General features: G+C 41.4%; 1 pseudogene; it reads right to left on the bottom strand.

Moving 5' to 3' along the window:
• Window positions 1-610: 610 nt before the first annotated feature.
• On the bottom strand, window positions 611-698 carry LOC122237493 (annotated as a pseudogene).
• Window positions 699-7,585: the final 6,887 nt, after the last annotated feature.

The raw sequence follows: 7,585 nt of genomic DNA, 5'->3' as shown, positions 1-7,585 counted from the left end.
ATGTGGGATGAATGAAGCTATGAAGACTTAATGGCTAAGGGTAACTAACCAGTTGGGGGCTGGAGTCACTTAGAGGCCTCCTTACCCACAGGTTTGGTAGTTGATGCTAGCAAGGCTAGAACTTCAGCTGGGACTGTCAATCAGAGCACCCACATGGGGCCGCCCCACACAGCCAGGGCTTCCTCCCAGCATGGTAGCCTTGGGTTGATCAGACTCCTTATATGGCAGCTATGGCTCCCACAGTGAATGTCCCAAGAGAAACAGGTGAAGCTTCCCAGGCTTTTCCAACCTCAGAGGTCACACCTTAACCACTCTCACTGCATTCTTCAGGTTGAAGCAATCACAAGCTGGTCCAGACTCAAAGGGGAGGGGATACAGTCTATATCTCTAGATGGGAGGGGCCTCAAAGAATGTGTGGCCTTAATTTAAAACTCCTTAACCCTCTTTCCACAAAGAATCTATTAATTATGTTTTTTCCAGTTTTACTGAGAAATAGTTGACATGCATCATGGTATAAGTTTAAGGCATACAGTGTGATGGTTTGATTTACACATATTGTGAAATGGTTACCTCAAGAGGTTCAGCAAACATCCATCTTCCCACGTAGACACAAAATATGCATTGTTTCCCAAATTTGTATGTCTTTCTTACATAAGGGCCATGCTAGTCTTCTCTGTGTCCTTCCAATTTTATTTTATTTTTTTTTCTTCTTTTTTTTTATTTTTTATTTTTTTAATATATGAAATTTACTGTCAAATTGGTTTCCATACAACACCCAGTGCTCATCCCAAAAGGTGCCCTCCTCAATACCCATCACCCACCCTCCCATCCCTCCCACCCCCCATCAACCCTCAGTTTGTTCTCAGTTTTTAACAGTCTCTTATGCTTTGGCTCTCTCCCACTCTAACCTCTTTTTTTTTTCCCCTTCCCCTCCCCCATGGGTTTCTGTTACGTTTCTCAGGATCCACATAAGAGTGAAACCATATGGTATCTGTCTTTCTCTGTATGGCTTATTTCACTTAGCATCACACTCTCCAGTTCCATCCACGTTGCTACAAAAGGCCATATTTCATTCTTTCTCATTGCCACGTAGTATTCCATTGTGTATATAAACCACAATTTCTTTATCCATTCATCAGTTGATGGACATTTAGGCTCTTTCCACAATTTGGCTATTGTTGAGAGTGCTGCTATAAACATTGGGGTACAAGTGCCCCTATGCATCAGTACTCCTGTATCCCTTGGGTAAATTCCTAGCAGTGCTATTGCTGGGTCATAGGGTAGGTCTATTTTTAATTTTCTGAGGAACCTCCACACTGCTTTCCAGAGCGGCTGCACCAATTTGCATTCCCACCAACAGTGCAAGAGGGTTCCCGTTTCTCCACATCTTCTCCAGCATCTATAGTCTCCTGATTTGTTCATTTTGGCCACTCTGACTGGCGTGAGGTGGTATCTGAGTGTGGTTTTGATTTGTATTTCCCTGATAAGGAGCGACGTTGAACATCTTTTCATGTGCCTGTTGGCCATCCGGATGTCTTCTTTACAGAAGTGTCTATTCATGTTTTCTGCCCATTTCTTCACTGGGTTATTAGTTTTTCAGGTGTGGAGTTTGATGAGCTCTTTATAGATTTTGGATACTAGCCCTTTGTCCGATATGTCATTTGCAAATATCTTTTCCCATTCCGTTGGTTGCCTTTTCGTTTTGTTGATTGTTTCCTTTGCTGTGCAGAAGCTTTTTATCTTCATAAGGCCCCAGTAATTCACTTTTGCTTTTAATTCCCTTGCCTTTGGGGATGTGCCAAGTAAGAGATTGCTACGGCTGAGGTCAGAGAGATCTTTTCCTGCTTTCTCCTCTAAGGTTTTGATGGTTTCCTGTCTCACATTCAGGTCCTTTATCCATTTTGAGTTTATTTTTGTGAATGGTGTGAGAAAGTGGTCTAGTTTCAACCTTCTGCATGTTGCTGTCCAATTCTCCCAGCACCATTTGTTAAAGAGACTGTCTTTTTTCCATTGGCTATTCTTTCCTGCTTTGTCAAAGATTAGTTGGCCATACGTTTGTGGGTCTAGTTCTGGGGTTTCTATTCTATTCCATTGGTCTGTGTGTCTGTTTTTATGCCAATACCATGCTGTCTTGATGATTACAGCTTTGTAGTAGAGGCTAAAGTCTGGGATTGTGATGCGTCCTGCTTTGGTCCTCTTCTTCAAAATTACTTTGGTTATTCGGGGCCTTTTGTGTTTCCATATGAATTTTAGGAGTGCTTGTTCTAGTTTCGAGAAGAATGCTGGTGCAATTTTGATTGGGATTGCATTGAATGTGTAGATAGCTTTGGGTAATATTGACATTTTGACAATATTTATTCTTCCAATCCATGAGCAGGGAATGTCTTTCCATTTCTTTATATCTTCTTCAATTACCTGCATAAGCTTTCTATAGTTTTCAGCATACAGATCTTTTACATCTTTGGTTAGATTTATTCCTAGGTATTTTATGCTTCTTGGTGCAATTGTGAATGGGATCAGTTTCTTCATTTGTCTTTCTGTTGCTTCATTGTTAGTGTATAAGAATGCAACTGATTTCTGTACATTGATTTTGTATCCTGCAACTTTGCTGAATTCATGTATCAGTTCTAGCAGACTTTTGGTGGAGTCTATCGGATTTTCCATGTATAATATCATGTCATCTGCAAAAAGCAAAAGCTTGACTTCATCTTTCCCAATTTTGATGCCTTTGATTTCCTTTTGTTGTCTGATTGCTGATGCTAGAACTTCCAGCACTATGTTAAACAACAGTGGTGAGAGTGGGCATCCCTGTCGTGTTCCTGATCTCAGGGAGAAAGCTCTCAGTTTTTCCCCGTTGAGGATGATGTTAGCTGTGGGCTTTTCATAAATGGCTTTTATGATCTTTAAGTATGTTCCTTCTATCCCGACTTTCTCCAGAGTTTTTATTAAGAAAGGGTGCTGGATTTTGTCAAAGGCCTTTTCTGCATCGATTGACAGGATCATATGGTTCTTCTCTTTTTTTTTGTTAATGTGATGTATCACGTTGATCGATTTGCGAATGTTGAACCAGCCCTGCATCCCAGGAATGAATCCCACTTGATCATGGTGAATAATTCTTTTTATATGCTGTTGAATTCGATTTGCTAGTATCTTATTGAGAATTTTTGCATCCATATTCATCAGGGATATTGGCCTGTAGTTCTCTTTTTTTACTCTGTCTCTGTCTGGTTTAGGAATCAAAGTAATACTGGCTTCATAGAATGAGTCTGGAAGTTTTCCTTCCCTTTCAATTTCTTGGAATAGCTTGAGAAGGATAGGTATTATCTCTGCTTTAAACGTCTGGTAGAACTCCCCTGGGAAGCCATCTGGTCCTGGACTCTTATTTGTTGGGAGATTTTTGATAACTGATTCTTCGCTGGTTATGGGTCTGTTCAAGCTTTCTATTTCCTCGTGATTGAGTTTTGGAAGAGTGTGGGTGTTTAGGAATTTGTCCATTTCTTCCAGGTTGTCCAATTTGTTGGCATATAATTTTTCATAGTATTCCCTGATAATTGTTTGTATCTCTGAGGGATTGGTTGTAATAATTCCATTTTCATTCATGATTTTATCTATTTGGGTCATCTCCCTTTTCTTTTTGAGAAGCCTGGCTAGAGGTTTGTCAATTTTGTTTATTTTTTCAAAAAACCAACTCTTGGTTTCGTTGATCTGCTCTACAGTTTTTTTAGATTCTATATTGTTTATTTCTGCTCTGATCTTTATTATTTCTCTTCTTCTGCTGGGTTTAGGGTGCCTTTGCTGTTCTGCTTCTATTTCCTTTAGGTGTGCTGTTAGATTTTGTATTTGGGATTTTTCTTGTTTCTTGAGATAGGCCTGGATTGCAATGTATTTTCCTCTCAGGACTGCCTTCACTGCGTCCCAAAGCGTTTGGATTGTTGTATTTTCATTTTTGTTTGTTTCCATATATTTTTTAATTTCTTCTCTAATTGCCTGGTTGACCCACTCATTCGTTAGTAGGGTGTTCTTTAACCTCCACGCTTTTGGAGGTTTTCCAGACTTTTTCCTGTGGTTGATTTCAAGCTTCATAGCATTGTGGTCTGAAAGTATGCATGGTATAATTTCAATTCTTGTAAACTTATGAAGGGCTGTTTTGTGACCCAGTATATGATCTATCTTGGAGAATGTTCCATGTGCACTCGAGAAGAAAGTATATTCTGTTGCTTTGGGATGCAGAGTTCTAAATATATCTGTCAAGCCCATCTGATCCAATGTATCATTCAGGGCCCTTGTTTCTTTATTGACTGTGTGTCTAGATGATCTATCCATTTCTGTAAGTGGGGTGTTAAAGTCCCCTGCAATTACCACATTCTTATCAATAAGGTTGCTTATGTTTATGAGTAATTGTTTTATATATCTGGGGGCTCTGGTATTCGGCGCATAGACATTTATAATTGTTAGCTCTTCCTGATGGATAGACCCTGTGATTATTATATAATGCCCTTCTTCATCTCTTGTTACAGCCTTTAATTTAAAGTCTAGTTTGTCTGATATAAGTATGGCTACTCCAGCTTTCTTTTGGCTTCCAGTAGCATGATAAATAGTTCTCCATCCCCTCACTTTCAATCTAAAGGTGTCCTCAGATCTAAAATGAGTCTCTTGTAGACAGCAAATAGATGGGTCTTGTTTTTTTATCCATTCTGATACCCTATGTCTTTTGGTTGGCGCATTTAATCCATTTACATTCAGTGTTATTATAGAAAGATACGGGTTTAGAGTCATTGTGATGTCTGTATGTTTTATGCTTGTAGCGATGTCTCTGGTACTTTGTCTCACAGGATCCCCCTTAGGATCTCTTGTAGGGCTGGTTTCATGGTGACAAATTCCTTCAGTTGGAATTTGGGAAGACCTTTATCTCTCCTTCTATTCTAAATGACAGACTTGCTGGATAAAGGATTCTCGGCTGCATATTTTTTCTGTTTAGCACACTGAAGATATCGTGCCAAGCCCTCTGGCCTGCCAAGTTTCAAAAGAGAGATCAGTCACGAGTCTTATAGGTCTCCCTTTATATGTGAGGGCACGTTTATCCCTTGCTGCTTTCAGAATTTTCTCTTTATCCTTGTATTTTGCCATTTTCACTATGATATGTCGTGCAGAAGATCGATTCAAGTTACATCTGAAGGGAGTTCTCTGTGCCTCTTGGATTTCAATGCCTTTTTCCTTCCCCAGTTCAGGGAAGTTCTCAGCTATAATTTCTTCAAGTACCCCTTCAGCCCCTTTCCCTCTCTCTTCCTCCTCTGGGATACCAATTATGTGTATATTATTTCTTTTTAGTGTATCACTTAGTTCTCTCATTTTTCCCTCATACTCCTGGATTTTTTTATCTCTCTTTCTCTCAGCTTCCTCTTTTTCCATAACTTTATCTTCTAGTTCACCTATTCTCTCCTCTGCCTCTTCAATCCGAGCTGTCGTCGTTTCCATTTTGTTTTGCATTTCATTTAAAGCGCTTTTCAGCTCCTCGTGACTGTTCCTTAGTCCCTTGATCTCCGTGGCAAGAGATTCTCTGCTGTCCTGTATACTGTTTTCAAGCCCAGCGATTAATTTTATGACTATTATTCTAAATTCACTTTCTGTTATATTATTTAAATCCTTTTTGATCAGTTCATTAGCTGTTGTTATTTCCTGGAGATTCTTCTGAGGGGAATTCTTCCGTTTGGTCATTTTGGATAGTCCCTGGAGTGGTGAAGGACCTGCAGGGCACTTCCCCTGTGCTGTGGTGTATAACTGGAGTTGGTGGGCAGGGCCGCAGTCCGACCCGATGTCTGCCCCCAGCCCACCGATGGGGCCACAGTCAGACTGGTGTGTGCCTTCTCTTCCCCTCTCCTAGGGGCGGGATTCACTGTGGGTTGGCGTGGCCCATCTGGGCTACTTGCACACTGCCAGGCTTGTGGTGCTGGGGATCTGCTGTATTAGCTGGGGTGGGTAGGCAAGGTGCACGGGGACAGGAGGGGCAGGCTTAGCTCGCTTCTCCTTAGGTGATCCACTTCAGGAGGGGCCCTGTGGCAGCGGGAGGGAGTCAGATCCGCTGCCGGAGGTGCTCCGCAGAAGCACAGAGTTGGGTGTTTGCGCGGAGCGAGCAAGTTCCCTGGCAGGAACTGGTTCTCTTTGGGATTTTGGCTGGGGGATGGGCGGGGGAGATGGCGCTGGCAAGCACCTTTGTTCCCCACCAAGCTGAGCTCTGCCCTCCGGGGGCTCAGCAGCTCTCCCTCCCTTTGTCCTCCAGCCTTCCCGCTTTCTGTGCAGAGCTATTAACTTCTGACCTCCCAGACGCTAAGTCGCACTTGCTGTTGGAACACAGTCCGTCTGGCCCCTCCGCTTTTGCCAGCCAGACTCGGGGACTCTGGCCGGTGAGCCGCCCCTCCGCCCCGGCCCTCTCCCGCCAGTCCGTGGAGCGTGCACCGCCTCGCCGCCCTTCCTACCCTCTTCCGTGGGCCTCTTGTCTGCGCTTGGCTCAGGAGACTCTGTTCCTCTAATCCTCTGGCAGTTTTCTGGATTATTTAGGCAGGTGTAGGTGGAATCTAAGTGATCAGCAGGACGCGCGGTGAGCCCAGCGTCCTCCTACGCCGCCATCTTACCTCCTTTGTCTGTGTCCTTCCAATTTTAGTACGTGTGCTGCTGAAGCTAGCACTCTCAGTAATTGTTTAATGTGTGATGGATATTCAGGCAATAAGGTTTTATTAGGATAATGACATCCTTGGATCTCCTTCTGTTTTCCACTCAAGCCAACAAATTTCAAGTTAGGAAAGAAAATAAGCACTTTTGCAAATATAGAGACAAGAAAAAATATATTCCCACTTAGTATTATGTACTTTGAAGAGTTTCTCTACCAGAAAAAAGGGGGGGAGGAAAGGAAAATGGTTTCAAAAATATATTTCCAAAAATATTATTTTTAAATAAATAGAATCAATACAGAAAAGGAAACACCCTTTCTTGCCAGGGAAACCTTCCTGGGCCTGCCTGTCTATCAGGTTTACCTGTTCCAATCTTCATGGTTCCTCATCCTTGATCCTTGGTTTATAACAAAATATTTGTGTGATCCTTTCTATAAATTTTATATTGTGAAAAATTTCAACCATACCAAAGTAGACAATATAGTATTATGAACTTCCAAGCCACTGTTATGAGTTTCAACATTTTGTCAACTCATGGGAAATCTAGTCATATCCACATCTTTCCTTCCTTTTGAAGCCAGTCCGAGACATCCTATTTCATCCATAAATACTTCATTATATGTCTTTTAACAAGAAAGCCTCTTCTTTTCTAAACACAACTATAATACTATCACATTGAAAATAAGTACAATAATTCTTCAATAAGAAAGCCTCTTCTTTTCTAAACACAACTATAACACTATCACTGAAAATAAGTACAATAATTCTTCAATAACAAATATCCAATCATTCCAAATGTCTAGTTATCTTACATAAGTTTTATAGTTAGTTTGAATTAGCATCAAAATAGGAGTCACATAGTGTGATTAATTGATATGTATTTTAAATCTCTTAATTTGTAGGTGTTTCTCTCCACCCCT

The sequence above is a fragment of the Panthera tigris genome, chromosome A3 (genome assembly GCF_018350195.1).
Source record: "Panthera tigris isolate Pti1 chromosome A3, P.tigris_Pti1_mat1.1, whole genome shotgun sequence".
In the NCBI taxonomy this organism is placed as follows: domain Eukaryota; kingdom Metazoa; phylum Chordata; class Mammalia; order Carnivora; family Felidae; genus Panthera; species Panthera tigris.
This window is presented reverse-complemented; position numbering and strand designations above follow the sequence as displayed.